General features: G+C 42.9%; 15 non-coding genes across 15 annotated transcripts; all 15 read right to left on the bottom strand.

The window, feature by feature from the left end:
- Positions 1-388: 388 nt before the first annotated feature.
- Positions 389-470, bottom strand: trnal-uag (transfer RNA leucine (anticodon UAG)). The gene has a single exon. It is a non-coding gene; the product is annotated as a tRNA-Leu (tRNA).
- Positions 471-1,532: 1,062 nt separating this feature from the next.
- Positions 1,533-1,614, bottom strand: trnal-uag (transfer RNA leucine (anticodon UAG)). Its single transcript has one exon. It is a non-coding gene; the product is annotated as a tRNA-Leu (tRNA).
- Positions 1,615-2,217: 603 nt separating this feature from the next.
- trnal-uag (transfer RNA leucine (anticodon UAG)) lies at positions 2,218-2,299 on the bottom strand. Its single transcript has one exon. It is a non-coding gene; the product is annotated as a tRNA-Leu (tRNA).
- Positions 2,300-3,230: 931 nt separating this feature from the next.
- On the bottom strand, positions 3,231-3,312 carry trnal-uag (transfer RNA leucine (anticodon UAG)). Its single transcript has one exon. It is a non-coding gene; the product is annotated as a tRNA-Leu (tRNA).
- A 1,063-nt stretch (positions 3,313-4,375) lies between these two features.
- Positions 4,376-4,457, bottom strand: trnal-uag (transfer RNA leucine (anticodon UAG)). Its single transcript has one exon. It is a non-coding gene; the product is annotated as a tRNA-Leu (tRNA).
- Positions 4,458-5,388: 931 nt separating this feature from the next.
- trnal-uag (transfer RNA leucine (anticodon UAG)) lies at positions 5,389-5,470 on the bottom strand. The gene has a single exon. It is a non-coding gene; the product is annotated as a tRNA-Leu (tRNA).
- A 1,062-nt stretch (positions 5,471-6,532) lies between these two features.
- trnal-uag (transfer RNA leucine (anticodon UAG)) lies at positions 6,533-6,614 on the bottom strand. The gene has a single exon. It is a non-coding gene; the product is annotated as a tRNA-Leu (tRNA).
- A 603-nt stretch (positions 6,615-7,217) lies between these two features.
- On the bottom strand, positions 7,218-7,299 carry trnal-uag (transfer RNA leucine (anticodon UAG)). The gene has a single exon. It is a non-coding gene; the product is annotated as a tRNA-Leu (tRNA).
- A 931-nt stretch (positions 7,300-8,230) lies between these two features.
- On the bottom strand, positions 8,231-8,312 carry trnal-uag (transfer RNA leucine (anticodon UAG)). The gene has a single exon. It is a non-coding gene; the product is annotated as a tRNA-Leu (tRNA).
- Positions 8,313-9,375: 1,063 nt separating this feature from the next.
- On the bottom strand, positions 9,376-9,457 carry trnal-uag (transfer RNA leucine (anticodon UAG)). Its single transcript has one exon. It is a non-coding gene; the product is annotated as a tRNA-Leu (tRNA).
- Positions 9,458-10,388: 931 nt separating this feature from the next.
- On the bottom strand, positions 10,389-10,470 carry trnal-uag (transfer RNA leucine (anticodon UAG)). Its single transcript has one exon. It is a non-coding gene; the product is annotated as a tRNA-Leu (tRNA).
- A 1,063-nt stretch (positions 10,471-11,533) lies between these two features.
- On the bottom strand, positions 11,534-11,615 carry trnal-uag (transfer RNA leucine (anticodon UAG)). The gene has a single exon. It is a non-coding gene; the product is annotated as a tRNA-Leu (tRNA).
- A 931-nt stretch (positions 11,616-12,546) lies between these two features.
- trnal-uag (transfer RNA leucine (anticodon UAG)) lies at positions 12,547-12,628 on the bottom strand. Its single transcript has one exon. It is a non-coding gene; the product is annotated as a tRNA-Leu (tRNA).
- A 1,062-nt stretch (positions 12,629-13,690) lies between these two features.
- Positions 13,691-13,772, bottom strand: trnal-uag (transfer RNA leucine (anticodon UAG)). Its single transcript has one exon. It is a non-coding gene; the product is annotated as a tRNA-Leu (tRNA).
- A 931-nt stretch (positions 13,773-14,703) lies between these two features.
- On the bottom strand, positions 14,704-14,785 carry trnal-uag (transfer RNA leucine (anticodon UAG)). Its single transcript has one exon. It is a non-coding gene; the product is annotated as a tRNA-Leu (tRNA).
- Between the last annotated feature and the right edge of the window lie 823 nt (positions 14,786-15,608).

The following is a 15,608-nucleotide window of genomic DNA, read 5'->3' as shown; positions in this document are numbered from 1 at the left end:
GGTAACATTTGTTTTTTTTTCTTGAAAGCAGACTTGTACTTTTGATGGTGAAACTGCCACCAAATAGAGCATTCACAATGGCAGGATTTAATCACTTTACACCACTATGTTAACAGGTCACCCTCATTAGTAGATATACAGAGGCTTAAAACCTGCAACTTCAAATGACTTTGGTCTCTCTGGCTACGATCCCCAACATTACATCTCCACTGCAAGGCGCACAAAGAATGAACTGGGATTCATGTTTGCACCTTAGCAGAGAATGAAGGTACACTTGACATTTGGGTTATCTCCCCAAAGGACAACTACATGTGTAAGATTTCCATCAACTTCAAGGTAACATTTGTTCTCTTTCTTGAAATCAGACTTGTACTTTTGATGGTCACAATGGCAGTGGTGGGATTTCAACCCACGCCTCCACAGAGACTGGAGCCTAAATCCAGCGCCTTCGACCACTCGGCCACACTACCAAAGACAGCTGCCAGTCAACTACAGGTCCACCGACCCCCGGGTTATGGGCCCAGCAAGCTTCCACTGCGCCACTCTGCTTTTGCATTTTTTTTTCCTTGGGCTGAAATAGCAAATGGTGTTAGGAGGTACATTTGAAGATTGCAAGCACAGCAGCCCAAGCGCTGTGGCACTCAGCTTCCATGTATCTTGATTAGGGTTTTGGAAAACTAAGAACCTCCAAGTTACAATCACAACATTAGCAGTCACTGCAGTACTTTGAATGGGGTCTTGAGGCCTGTTTCAGTTCAGTCACGTCACACCACTATGTTAACAGGTCACTCTCATTAGTAGATATACAGAGGCTTAAAACCTGCAAATTTAAATGACTTTGGTCTCTATGGCTACGATCCCCAACATTACATCTCCACTGTGGTGATTTTCTTATTATTCATTGCATTGAGGGATTAAAGAGTGTAATATTAATGGTTTGGACTCTGAGTCATAGTGTATGAATGTTAGACCTACTGACTGACAATGCATAGCATCTGGGTGACCTCAGCCACATCCTTAACCTGCATTTCCAAAACCTGAAGAGTAATGGCCACAAATAAAAATAAGCCTTGAAAAAGGACAACTACATGTGTAAGATTTCCTCTAAGTTCCATCAACTTAAAGGTAACATTTGTTTTTTTTTTTTCTAGAAAGCAGACTTGTACTTTTGATGGTGAAACTGCCACCAAATAGAGCATTCACAATGGCAGGATTTAATCACTTTACACCACTATGTTAACAGGTCACTCTCATTAGTAGATATACAGAGGCTTAAAACCTGCAAATTCAAATGACTTTGGTCTCTATGGCTACGATCCCCAACATTACATGTCCACTGCAAGGCGCACAAAGAACGAACTGGGATTCATGTTTGCACCTTAGCAGAGAATGAAGGTACAATTGGGTTATCTCCCCAAAGGACAACTACATGTGTAAGATTTCCATCAACTTCAAGATAACATTTGATCTCTTTCTTGAAATCAGACTTGTACTTTTGATGGTGAAAGTGCCACCAAATAGAGCATTCACAATGGCAGTGGTGGGATTTGAACCCACGCCTCCACAGAGACTGGAGCCTAAATCCAGCGCCTTCGACCACTCGGCCACACTACCAAAGACAGGTGCTAGTCAACTACAGGTCCACCGACCTCCGGGTTATGGGCCCAGCAAGCTTCCACTGCGCCACTCTGCTTTTGCATTTTTTTTTCCTTGGGCTGAGATAGCAAATGGTGTTAGGAGGCACATTTGAAGATTGCAAGCACAGCAGCCCAAGCGCTGTGACACTCAGCTTCCATGTATCTTGATTAGGGTTTTGGAAAACTAAGAACCTCCAAGTTACAATCACAACATTAGCAGTCACTGCAGTACTTTGAATGGGGTCTTGAGGCCTGTTTCAGTTCAGTCACGTCACACCACTATGTTAACAGGTCACTCTCATTAGTACATATACAGAGGCTTAAAATCTGCAACTTCAAATGACTTTGGTCTCTATGGCTACGATCCCCAACATTAGATGTCCACTGCAAGGCGCACAAAGAACGAACTGGGATTCATGTTTGCACCTTAGCAGAGAATGAAGGTACAATTGGGTTATCTCCCCAAAGGACAACTACATGTGTAAGATTTCCATCAACTTCAAGATAACATTTGATCTCTTTCTTGAAATCAGACTTGTACTTTTGATGGTGAAAGTGCCACCAAATAGAGCATTCACAATGGCAGTGGTGGGATTTGAACCCACGCCTCCACAGAGACTGGAGCCTAAATCCAGCGCCTTCGACCACTCGGCCACACTACCAAAGACAGGTGCTAGTCAACTACAGGTCCACCGACCTCCGGGTTATGGGCCCAGCAAGCTTCCACTGCGCCACTCTGCTTTTGCATTTTTTTTTCCTTGGGCTGAGATAGCAAATGGTGTTAGGAGGCACATTTGAAGATTGCAAGCACAGCAGCCCAAGCGCTGTGACACTCAGCTTCCATGTATCTTGATTAGGGTTTTGGAAAACTAAGAACCTCCAAGTTACAATCACAACATTAGCAGTCACTGCAGTACTTTGAATGGGGTCTTGAGGCCTGTTTCAGTTCAGTCACGTCACACCACTATGTTAACAGGTCACTCTCATTAGTACATATACAGAGGCTTAAAATCTGCAACTTCAAATGACTTTGGTCTCTATGGCTACGATCCCCAACATTACATGTCCACTGCAAGGCGCACAAAGAATAAACTGGGATTCATGTTTGCACCTTAGCAGAGAATGAAGGTACACTTGATATATGGGTTACCTCTCCAAAGGACAACTACATCTGTAAGATTTCTTCAGAGTTCCATCAACTTCAAGGTAACATTTGTTTTTTTTTCTTGAAAGCAGACTTGTACTTTTGATGGTGAAACTGCCACCAAATAGAGCATTCACAATGGCAGGATTTAATCACTTTACACCACTATGTTAACAGGTCACCCTCATTAGTAGATATACAGAGGCTAAAAACCTGCAACTTCAAATGACTTTGGTCTCTCTGGCTACGATCCCCAACATTACATCTCCACTGCAAGGCGCACAAAGAATGAACTGGGATTCATGTTTGCACCTTAGCAGAGAATGAAGGTACACTTGACATTTGGGTTATCTCCCCAAAGGACAACTACATGTGTAAGATTTCCATCAACTTCAAGGTAACATTTGTTCTCTTTCTTGAAATCAGACTTGTACTTTTGATGGTCACAATGGCAGTGGTGGGATTTCAACCCACGCCTCCACAGAGACTGGAGCCTAAATCCAGCGCCTTCGACCACTCGGCCACACTACCAAAGACAGCTGCCAGTCAACTACAGGTCCACCGACCCCCGGGTTATGGGCCCAGCAAGCTTCCACTGCGCCACTCTGCTTTTGCATTTTTTTTTCCTTGGGCTGAAATAGCAAATGGTGTTAGGAGGTACATTTGAAGATGGCAAGCACAGCAGCCCAAGCGCTGTGGCACTCAGCTTCCATGTATCTTGATTAGGGTTTTGGAAAACTAAGAACCTCCAAGTTACAATCACAACATTAGCAGTCACTGCAGTACTTTGAATGGGGTCTTGAGGCCTGTTTCAGTTCAGTCACGTCACACCACTATGTTAACAGGTCACTCTCATTAGTAGATATACAGAGGCTTAAAACCTGCAAATTTAAATGACTTTGGTCTCTATGGCTACGATCCCCAACATTACATCTCCACTGTGGTGATTTTCTTATTATTCATTGCATTGAGGGATTAAAGAGTGTAATATTAATGGTTTGGACTCTGAGTCATAGTGTATGAATGTTAGACCTACTGACTGACAATGCATAGCATCTGGGTGACCTCAGCCACATCCTTAACCTGCATTTCCAAAACCTGAAGAGTAATGGCCACAAATAAAAATAAGCCTTGAAAAAGGACAACTACATGTGTAAGATTTCCTCTAAGTTCCATCAACTTAAAGGTAACATTTTTTTTTTTTTTTTTCTAGAAAGCAGACTTGTACTTTTGATGGTGAAACTGCCACCAAATAGAGCATTCACAATGGCAGGATTTAATCACTTTACACCACTATGTTAACAGGTCACTCTCATTAGTAGATATACAGAGGCTTAAAACCTGCAAATTCAAATGACTTTGGTCTCTATGGCTACGATCCCCAACATTACATGTCCACTGCAAGGCGCACAAAGAACGAACTGGGATTCATGTTTGCACCTTAGCAGAGAATGAAGGTACAATTGGGTTATCTCCCCAAAGGACAACTACATGTGTAAGATTTCCATCAACTTCAAGATAACATTTGATCTCTTTCTTGAAATCAGACTTGTACTTTTGATGGTGAAAGTGCCACCAAATAGAGCATTCACAATGGTAGTGGTGGGATTTGAACCCACGCCTCCACAGAGACTGGAGCCTAAATCCAGCGCCTTCGACCACTCGGCCACACTACCAAAGACAGGTGCTAGTCAACTACAGGTCCACCGACCTCCGGGTTATGGGCCCAGCAAGCTTCCACTGCGCCACTCTGCTTTTGCATTTTTTTTTCCTTGGGCTGAGATAGCAAATGGTGTTAGGAGGCACATTTGAAGATTGCAAGCACAGCAGCCCAAGCGCTGTGACACTCAGCTTCCATGTATCTTGATTAGGGTTTTGGAAAACTAAGAACCTCCAAGTTACAATCACAACATTAGCAGTCACTGCAGTACTTTGAATGGGGTCTTGAGGCCTGTTTCAGTTCAGTCACGTCACACCACTATGTTAACAGGTCACTCTCATTAGTACATATACAGAGGCTTAAAATCTGCAACTTCAAATGACTTTGGTCTCTATGGCTACGATCCCCAACATTACATGTCCACTGCAAGGCGCACAAAGAATAAACTGGGATTCATGTTTGCACCTTAGCAGAGAATGAAGGTACACTTGATATATGGGTTACCTCTCCAAAGGACATCTACATCTGTAAGATTTCTTCAGAGTTCCATCAACTTCAAGGTAACATTTGTTTTTTTTTCTTGAAAGCAGACTTGTACTTTTGATGGTGAAACTGCCACCAAATAGAGCATTCACAATGGCAGGATTTAATCACTTTACACCACTATGTTAACAGGTCACCCTCATTAGTAGATATACAGAGGCTTAAAACCTGCAACTTCAAATGACTTTGGTCTCTCTGGCTACGATCCCCAACATTACATCTCCACTGCAAGGCGCACAAAGAATGAACTGGGATTCATGTTTGCACCTTAGCAGAGAATGAAGGTACACTTGACATTTGGGTTATCTCCCCAAAGGACAACTACATGTGTAAGATTTCCATCAACTTCAAGGTAACATTTGTTCTCTTTCTTGAAATCAGACTTGTACTTTTGATGGTCACAATGGCAGTGGTGGGATTTCAACCCACGCCTCCACAGAGACTGGAGCCTAAATCCAGCGCCTTCGACCACTCGGCCACACTACCAAAGACAGCTGCCAGTCAACTACAGGTCCACCGACCCCCGGGTTATGGGCCCAGCAAGCTTCCACTGCGCCACTCTGCTTTTGCATTTTTTTTTCCTTGGGCTGAAATAGCAAATGGTGTTAGGAGGTACATTTGAAGATTGCAAGCACAGCAGCCCAAGCGCTGTGGCACTCAGCTTCCATGTATCTTGATTAGGGTTTTGGAAAACTAAGAACCTCCAAGTTACAATCACAACATTAGCAGTCACTGCAGTACTTTGAATGGGGTCTTGAGGCCTGTTTCAGTTCAGTCACGTCACACCACTATGTTAACAGGTCACTCTCATTAGTAGATATACAGAGGCTTAAAACCTGCAAATTTAAATGACTTTGGTCTCTATGGCTACGATCCCCAACATTACATCTCCACTGTGGTGATTTTCTTATTATTCATTGCATTGAGGGATTAAAGAGTGTAATATTAATGGTTTGGACTCTGAGTCATAGTGTATGAATGTTAGACCTACTGACTGACAATGCATAGCATCTGGGTGACCTCAGCCACATCCTTAACCTGCATTTCCAAAACCTGAAGAGTAATGGCCACAAATAAAAATAAGCCTTGAAAAAGGACAACTACATGTGTAAGATTTCCTCTAAGTTCCATCAACTTAAAGGTAACATTTGTTTTTTTTTTTTCTAGAAAGCAGACTTGTACTTTTGATGGTGAAACTGCCACCAAATAGAGCATTCACAATGGCAGGATTTAATCACTTTACACCACTATGTTAACAGGTCACTCTCATTAGTAGATATACAGAGGCTTAAAACCTGCAAATTCAAATGACTTTGGTCTCTATGGCTACGATCCCCAACATTACATGTCCACTGCAAGGCGCACAAAGAACGAACTGGGATTCATGTTTGCACCTTAGCAGAGAATGAAGGTACAATTGGGTTATCTCCCCAAAGGACAACTACATGTGTAAGATTTCCATCAACTTCAAGATAACATTTGATCTCTTTCTTGAAATCAGACTTGTACTTTTGATGGTGAAAGTGCCACCAAATAGAGCATTCACAATGGCAGTGGTGGGATTTGAACCCACGCCTCCACAGAGACTGGAGCCTAAATCCAGCGCCTTCGACCACTCGGCCACACTACCAAAGACAGGTGCTAGTCAACTACAGGTCCACCGACCTCCGGGTTATGGGCCCAGCAAGCTTCCACTGCGCCACTCTGCTTTTGCATTTTTTTTTCCTTGGGCTGAGATAGCAAATGGTGTTAGGAGGCACATTTGAAGATTGCAAGCACAGCAGCCCAAGCGCTGTGACACTCAGCTTCCATGTATCTTGATTAGGGTTTTGGAAAACTAAGAACCTCCAAGTTACAATCACAACATTAGCAGTCACTGCAGTACTTTGAATGGGGTCTTGAGGCCTGTTTCAGTTCAGTCACGTCACACCACTATGTTAACAGGTCACTCTCATTAGTACATATACAGAGGCTTAAAATCTGCAACTTCAAATGACTTTGGTCTCTATGGCTACGATCCCCAACATTAGATGTCCACTGCAAGGCGCACAAAGAACGAACTGGGATTCATGTTTGCACCTTAGCAGAGAATGAAGGTACAATTGGGTTATCTCCCCAAAGGACAACTACATGTGTAAGATTTCCATCAACTTCAAGATAACATTTGATCTCTTTCTTGAAATCAGACTTGTACTTTTGATGGTGAAAGTGCCACCAAATAGAGCATTCACAATGGCAGTGGTGGGATTTGAACCCACGCCTCCACAGAGACTGGAGCCTAAATCCAGCGCCTTCGACCACTCGGCCACACTACCAAAGACAGGTGCTAGTCAACTACAGGTCCACCGACCTCCGGGTTATGGGCCCAGCAAGCTTCCACTGCGCCACTCTGCTTTTGCATTTTTTTTTCCTTGGGCTGAGATAGCAAATGGTGTTAGGAGGCACATTTGAAGATTGCAAGCACAGCAGCCCAAGCGCTGTGACACTCAGCTTCCATGTATCTTGATTAGGGTTTTGGAAAACTAAGAACCTCCAAGTTACAATCACAACATTAGCAGTCACTGCAGTACTTTGAATGGGGTCTTGAGGCCTGTTTCAGTTCAGTCACGTCACACCACTATGTTAACAGGTCACTCTCATTAGTACATATACAGAGGCTTAAAATCTGCAACTTCAAATGACTTTGGTCTCTATGGCTACGATCCCCAACATTACATGTCCACTGCAAGGCGCACAAAGAATAAACTGGGATTCATGTTTGCACCTTAGCAGAGAATGAAGGTACACTTGATATATGGGTTACCTCTCCAAAGGACAACTACATCTGTAAGATTTCTTCAGAGTTCCATCAACTTCAAGGTAACATTTGTTTTTTTTTCTTGAAAGCAGACTTGTACTTTTGATGGTGAAACTGCCACCAAATAGAGCATTCACAATGGCAGGATTTAATCACTTTACACCACTATGTTAACAGGTCACCCTCATTAGTAGATATACAGAGGCTAAAAACCTGCAACTTCAAATGACTTTGGTCTCTCTGGCTACGATCCCCAACATTACATCTCCACTGCAAGGCGCACAAAGAATGAACTGGGATTCATGTTTGCACCTTAGCAGAGAATGAAGGTACACTTGACATTTGGGTTATCTCCCCAAAGGACAACTACATGTGTAAGATTTCCATCAACTTCAAGGTAACATTTGTTCTCTTTCTTGAAATCAGACTTGTACTTTTGATGGTCACAATGGCAGTGGTGGGATTTCAACCCACGCCTCCACAGAGACTGGAGCCTAAATCCAGCGCCTTCGACCACTCGGCCACACTACCAAAGACAGCTGCCAGTCAACTACAGGTCCACCGACCCCCGGGTTATGGGCCCAGCAAGCTTCCACTGCGCCACTCTGCTTTTGCATTTTTTTTTCCTTGGGCTGAAATAGCAAATGGTGTTAGGAGGTACATTTGAAGATGGCAAGCACAGCAGCCCAAGCGCTGTGGCACTCAGCTTCCATGTATCTTGATTAGGGTTTTGGAAAACTAAGAACCTCCAAGTTACAATCACAACATTAGCAGTCACTGCAGTACTTTGAATGGGGTCTTGAGGCCTGTTTCAGTTCAGTCACGTCACACCACTATGTTAACAGGTCACTCTCATTAGTAGATATACAGAGGCTTAAAACCTGCAAATTTAAATGACTTTGGTCTCTATGGCTACGATCCCCAACATTACATCTCCACTGTGGTGATTTTCTTATTATTCATTGCATTGAGGGATTAAAGAGTGTAATATTAATGGTTTGGACTCTGAGTCATAGTGTATGAATGTTAGACCTACTGACTGACAATGCATAGCATCTGGGTGACCTCAGCCACATCCTTAACCTGCATTTCCAAAACCTGAAGAGTAATGGCCACAAATAAAAATAAGCCTTGAAAAAGGACAACTACATGTGTAAGATTTCCTCTAAGTTCCATCAACTTAAAGGTAACATTTTTTTTTTTTTTTTTCTAGAAAGCAGACTTGTACTTTTGATGGTGAAACTGCCACCAAATAGAGCATTCACAATGGCAGGATTTAATCACTTTACACCACTATGTTAACAGGTCACTCTCATTAGTAGATATACAGAGGCTTAAAACCTGCAAATTCAAATGACTTTGGTCTCTATGGCTACGATCCCCAACATTACATGTCCACTGCAAGGCGCACAAAGAACGAACTGGGATTCATGTTTGCACCTTAGCAGAGAATGAAGGTACAATTGGGTTATCTCCCCAAAGGACAACTACATGTGTAAGATTTCCATCAACTTCAAGATAACATTTGATCTCTTTCTTGAAATCAGACTTGTACTTTTGATGGTGAAAGTGCCACCAAATAGAGCATTCACAATGGTAGTGGTGGGATTTGAACCCACGCCTCCACAGAGACTGGAGCCTAAATCCAGCGCCTTCGACCACTCGGCCACACTACCAAAGACAGGTGCTAGTCAACTACAGGTCCACCGACCTCCGGGTTATGGGCCCAGCAAGCTTCCACTGCGCCACTCTGCTTTTGCATTTTTTTTTCCTTGGGCTGAGATAGCAAATGGTGTTAGGAGGCACATTTGAAGATTGCAAGCACAGCAGCCCAAGCGCTGTGACACTCAGCTTCCATGTATCTTGATTAGGGTTTTGGAAAACTAAGAACCTCCAAGTTACAATCACAACATTAGCAGTCACTGCAGTACTTTGAATGGGGTCTTGAGGCCTGTTTCAGTTCAGTCACGTCACACCACTATGTTAACAGGTCACTCTCATTAGTACATATACAGAGGCTTAAAATCTGCAACTTCAAATGACTTTGGTCTCTATGGCTACGATCCCCAACATTACATGTCCACTGCAAGGCGCACAAAGAATAAACTGGGATTCATGTTTGCACCTTAGCAGAGAATGAAGGTACACTTGATATATGGGTTACCTCTCCAAAGGACAACTACATCTGTAAGATTTCTTCAGAGTTCCATCAACTTCAAGGTAACATTTGTTTTTTTTTCTTGAAAGCAGACTTGTACTTTTGATGGTGAAACTGCCACCAAATAGAGCATTCACAATGGCAGGATTTAATCACTTTACACCACTATGTTAACAGGTCACCCTCATTAGTAGATATACAGAGGCTAAAAACCTGCAACTTCAAATGACTTTGGTCTCTCTGGCTACGATCCCCAACATTACATCTCCACTGCAAGGCGCACAAAGAATGAACTGGGATTCATGTTTGCACCTTAGCAGAGAATGAAGGTACACTTGACATTTGGGTTATCTCCCCAAAGGACAACTACATGTGTAAGATTTCCATCAACTTCAAGGTAACATTTGTTCTCTTTCTTGAAATCAGACTTGTACTTTTGATGGTCACAATGGCAGTGGTGGGATTTCAACCCACGCCTCCACAGAGACTGGAGCCTAAATCCAGCGCCTTCGACCACTCGGCCACACTACCAAAGACAGCTGCCAGTCAACTACAGGTCCACCGACCCCCGGGTTATGGGCCCAGCAAGCTTCCACTGCGCCACTCTGCTTTTGCATTTTTTTTTCCTTGGGCTGAAATAGCAAATGGTGTTAGGAGGTACATTTGAAGATGGCAAGCACAGCAGCCCAAGCGCTGTGGCACTCAGCTTCCATGTATCTTGATTAGGGTTTTGGAAAACTAAGAACCTCCAAGTTACAATCACAACATTAGCAGTCACTGCAGTACTTTGAATGGGGTCTTGAGGCCTGTTTCAGTTCAGTCACGTCACACCACTATGTTAACAGGTCACTCTCATTAGTAGATATACAGAGGCTTAAAACCTGCAAATTTAAATGACTTTGGTCTCTATGGCTACGATCCCCAACATTACATCTCCACTGTGGTGATTTTCTTATTATTCATTGCATTGAGGGATTAAAGAGTGTAATATTAATGGTTTGGACTCTGAGTCATAGTGTATGAATGTTAGACCTACTGACTGACAATGCATAGCATCTGGGTGACCTCAGCCACATCCTTAACCTGCATTTCCAAAACCTGAAGAGTAATGGCCACAAATAAAAATAAGCCTTGAAAAAGGACAACTACATGTGTAAGATTTCCTCTAAGTTCCATCAACTTAAAGGTAACATTTTTTTTTTTTTTTTTCTAGAAAGCAGACTTGTACTTTTGATGGTGAAACTGCCACCAAATAGAGCATTCACAATGGCAGGATTTAATCACTTTACACCACTATGTTAACAGGTCACTCTCATTAGTAGATATACAGAGGCTTAAAACCTGCAAATTCAAATGACTTTGGTCTCTATGGCTACGATCCCCAACATTACATGTCCACTGCAAGGCGCACAAAGAACGAACTGGGATTCATGTTTGCACCTTAGCAGAGAATGAAGGTACAATTGGGTTATCTCCCCAAAGGACAACTACATGTGTAAGATTTCCATCAACTTCAAGATAACATTTGATCTCTTTCTTGAAATCAGACTTGTACTTTTGATGGTGAAAGTGCCACCAAATAGAGCATTCACAATGGTAGTGGTGGGATTTGAACCCACGCCTCCACAGAGACTGGAGCCTAAATCCAGCGCCTTCGACCACTCGGCCACACTACCAAAGACAGGTGCTAGTCAACTACAGGTCCACCGACCTCCGGGTTATGGGCCCAGCAAGCTTCCACTGCGCCACTCTGCTTTTGCATTTTTTTTTCCTTGGGCTGAGATAGCAAATGGTGTTAGGAGGCACATTTGAAGATTGCAAGCACAGCAGCCCAAGCGCTGTGACACTCAGCTTCCATGTATCTTGATTAGGGTTTTGGAAAACTAAGAACCTCCAAGTTACAATCACAACATTAGCAGTCACTGCAGTACTTTGAATGGGGTCTTGAGGCCTGTTTCAGTTCAGTCACGTCACACCACTATGTTAACAGGTCACTCTCATTAGTACATATACAGAGGCTTAAAATCTGCAACTTCAAATGACTTTGGTCTCTATGGCTACGATCCCCAACATTACATGTCCACTGCAAGGCGCACAAAGAATAAACTGGGATTCATGTTTGCACCTTAGCAGAGAATGAAGGTACACTTGATATATGGGTTACCTCTCCAAAGGACAACTACATCTGTAAGATTTCTTCAGAGTTCCATCAACTTCAAGGTAACATTTGTTTTTTTTTCTTGAAAGCAGACTTGTACTTTTGATGGTGAAACTGCCACCAAATAGAGCATTCACAATGGCAGGATTTAATCACTTTACACCACTATGTTAACAGGTCACCCTCATTAGTAGATATACAGAGGCTTAAAACCTGCAACTTCAAATGACTTTGGTCTCTCTGGCTACGATCCCCAACATTACATCTCCACTGCAAGGCGCACAAAGAATGAACTGGGATTCATGTTTGCACCTTAGCAGAGAATGAAGGTACACTTGACATTTGGGTTATCTCCCCAAAGGACAACTACATGTGTAAGATTTCCATCAACTTCAAGGTAACATTTGTTCTCTTTCTTGAAATCAGACTTGTACTTTTGATGGTCACAATGGCAGTGGTGGGATTTCAACCCACGCCTCCACAGAGACTGGAGCCTAAATCCAGCGCCTTCGACCACTCGGCCACACTACCAAAGACAGCTGCCAGTCAACTACAGGTCCACCGACCCCCGGGTTATGGGCCCAGCAAGCTTCCACTGCGCCACTCTGCTTTTGCATTTTTTTTTCCTTGGGCTGAAATAGCAAATGGTGTTAGGAGGTACATTTGAAGATTGCAAGCACAGCAGCCCAAGCGCTGTGGCACTCAGCTTCCATGTATCTTGATTAGGGTTTTGGAAAACTAAGAACCTCCAAGTTACAATCACAACATTAGCAGTCACTGCAGTACTTTGAATGGGGTCTTGAGGCCTGTTTCAGTTCAGTCACGTCACACCACTATGTTAACAGGTCACTCTCATTAGTAGATATACAGAGGCTTAAAACCTGCAAATTTAAATGACTTTGGTCTCTATGGCTACGATCCCCAACATTACATCTCCACTGTGGTGATTTTCTTATTATTCATTGCATTGAGGGATTAAAGAGTGTAATATTAATGGTTTGGACTCTGAGTCATAGTGTATGAATGTTAGACCTACTGACTGACAATGCATAGCATCTGGGTGACCTCAGCCACATCCTTAACCTGCATTTCCAAAACCTGAAGAGTAATGGCCACAAATAAAAATAAGCCTTGAAAAAGGACAACTACATGTGTAAGATTTCCTCTAAGTTCCATCAACTTAAAGGTAACATTTGTTTTTTTTTTTTCTAGAAAGCAGACTTGTACTTTTGATGGTGAAACTGCCACCAAATAGAGCATTCACAATGGCAGGATTTAATCACTTTACACCACTATGTTAACAGGTCACTCTCATTAGTAGATATACAGAGGCTTAAAACCTGCAAATTCAAATGACTTTGGTCTCTATGGCTACGATCCCCAACATTACATGTCCACTGCAAGGCGCACAAAGAACGAACTGGGATTCATGTTTGCACCTTAGCAGAGAATGAAGGTACAATTGGGTTATCTCCCCAAAGGACAACTACATGTGTAAGATTTCCATCAACTTCAAGATAACATTTGATCTCTTTCTTGAAATCAGACTTGTACTTTTGATGGTGAAAGTGCCACCAAATAGAGCATTCACAATGGCAGTGGTGGGATTTGAACCCACGCCTCCACAGAGACTGGAGCCTAAATCCAGCGCCTTCGACCACTCGGCCACACTACCAAAGACAGGTGCCAGTCAACTACAGGTCCACCGACCTCCGGGTTATGGGCCCAGCAAGCTTCCACTGCGCCACTCTGCTTTTGCATTTTTTTTTCCTTGGGCTGAGATAGCAAATGGTGTTAGGAGGCACATTTGAAGATTGCAAGCACAGCAGCCCAAGCGCTGTGACACTCAGCTTCCATGTATCTTGATTAGGGTTTTGGAAAACTAAGAACCTCCAAGTTACAATCACAACATTAGCAGTCACTGCAGTACTTTGAATGGGGTCTTGAGGCCTGTTTCAGTTCAGTCACGTCACACCACTATGTTAACAGGTCACTCTCATTAGTACATATACAGAGGCTTAAAATCTGCAACTTCAAATGACTTTGGTCTCTATGGCTACGATCCCCAACATTACATGTCCACTGCAAGGTGCACAAAGAATAACTGGGATTCATGTTTGCACCTTAGCAGAGAATGAAGGTACACTTGATATATGGGTTACCTCTCCAAAGGACAACTACATCTGTAAGATTTCTTCAGAGTTCCATCAACTTCAAGGTAACATTTGTTTTTTTTTTCTTGAAAGCAGACTTGTACTTTTGATGGTGAAACTGCCACCAAATAGAGCATTCACAATGGCAGGATTTAATCACTTTACACCACTATGTTAACAGGTCACCCTCATTAGTAGATATACAGAGGCTTAAAACCTGCAACTTCAAATGACTTTGGTCTCTCTGGCTACGATCCCCAACATTACATGTCCACTGCAAGGCGCACAAAGAATGAACTGGGATTCATGTTTGCACCTTAGCAGAGAATGAAGGTACACTTGACATTTGGGTTATCTCCCCAAAGGACAACTACATGTGTAAGATTTCCATCAACTTCAAGGTAACATTTGTTCTCTTTCTTGAAATCAGACTTGTACTTTTGATGGTCACAATGGCAGTGGTGGGATTTGAACCCACGCCTCCACAGAGACTGGAGCCTAAATCCAGCGCCTTCGACCACTCGGCCACACTACCAAAGACAGCTGCCAGTCAACTACAGGTCCACCGACCCCCGGGTTATGGGCCCAGCAAGCTTCCACTGCGCCACTCTGCTTTTGCATTTTTTTTTCCTTGGGCTGAAATAGCAAATGGTGTTAGGAGGTACATTTGAAGATTGCAAGCACAGCAGCCCAAGCGCTGTGGCACTCAGCTTCCATGTATCTTGATTAGGGTTTTGGAAAACTAAGAACCTCCAAGTTACAATCACAACATTAGCAGTCACTGCAGTACTTTGAATGGGGTCTTGAGGCCTGTTTCAGTTCAGTCACGTCACACCACTATGTTAACAGGTCACTCTCATTAGTAGATATACAGAGGCTTAAAACCTGCAAATTTAAATGACTTTGGTCTCTATGGCTACGATCCCCAACATTACATCTCCACTGTGGTGATTTTCTTATTATTCATTGCATTGAGGGATTAAAGAGTGTAATATTAATGGTTTGGACTCTGAGTCATAGTGTATGAATGTTAGACCTACTGACTGACAATGCATAGCATCTGGGTGACCTCAGCCACATCCTTAACCTGCATTTCCAAAACCTGAAGAGTAATGGCCACAAACAAAAATAAGCCTTGAAAAAGGACAACTACATGTGTAAGATTTCCTCTAAGTTCCATCAACTTAAAGGTAACATTTGTTTGTTTTTTTTCTAGAAAGCAGACTTGTACTTTTGATGGTGAAACTGCCACCAAATAGAGCATTCACAATGGCAGGATTTAATCACTTTACACCACTATGTTAACAGGTCACTCTCATTAGTAGATATACAGAGGCTTAAAACCTGCAAATTCAAAT

Source organism: Leuresthes tenuis, unplaced genomic scaffold (assembly GCF_036924035.1).
Source record: "Leuresthes tenuis unplaced genomic scaffold, fLeuTen1.0.hap1 SCAF_11, whole genome shotgun sequence".
Lineage (NCBI taxonomy): Eukaryota > Metazoa > Chordata > Actinopteri > Atheriniformes > Atherinopsidae > Leuresthes > Leuresthes tenuis.
The sequence above is the reverse complement of the archived record's forward strand: the minus strand, read 5'-3'. Positions and strand labels throughout refer to the sequence as shown.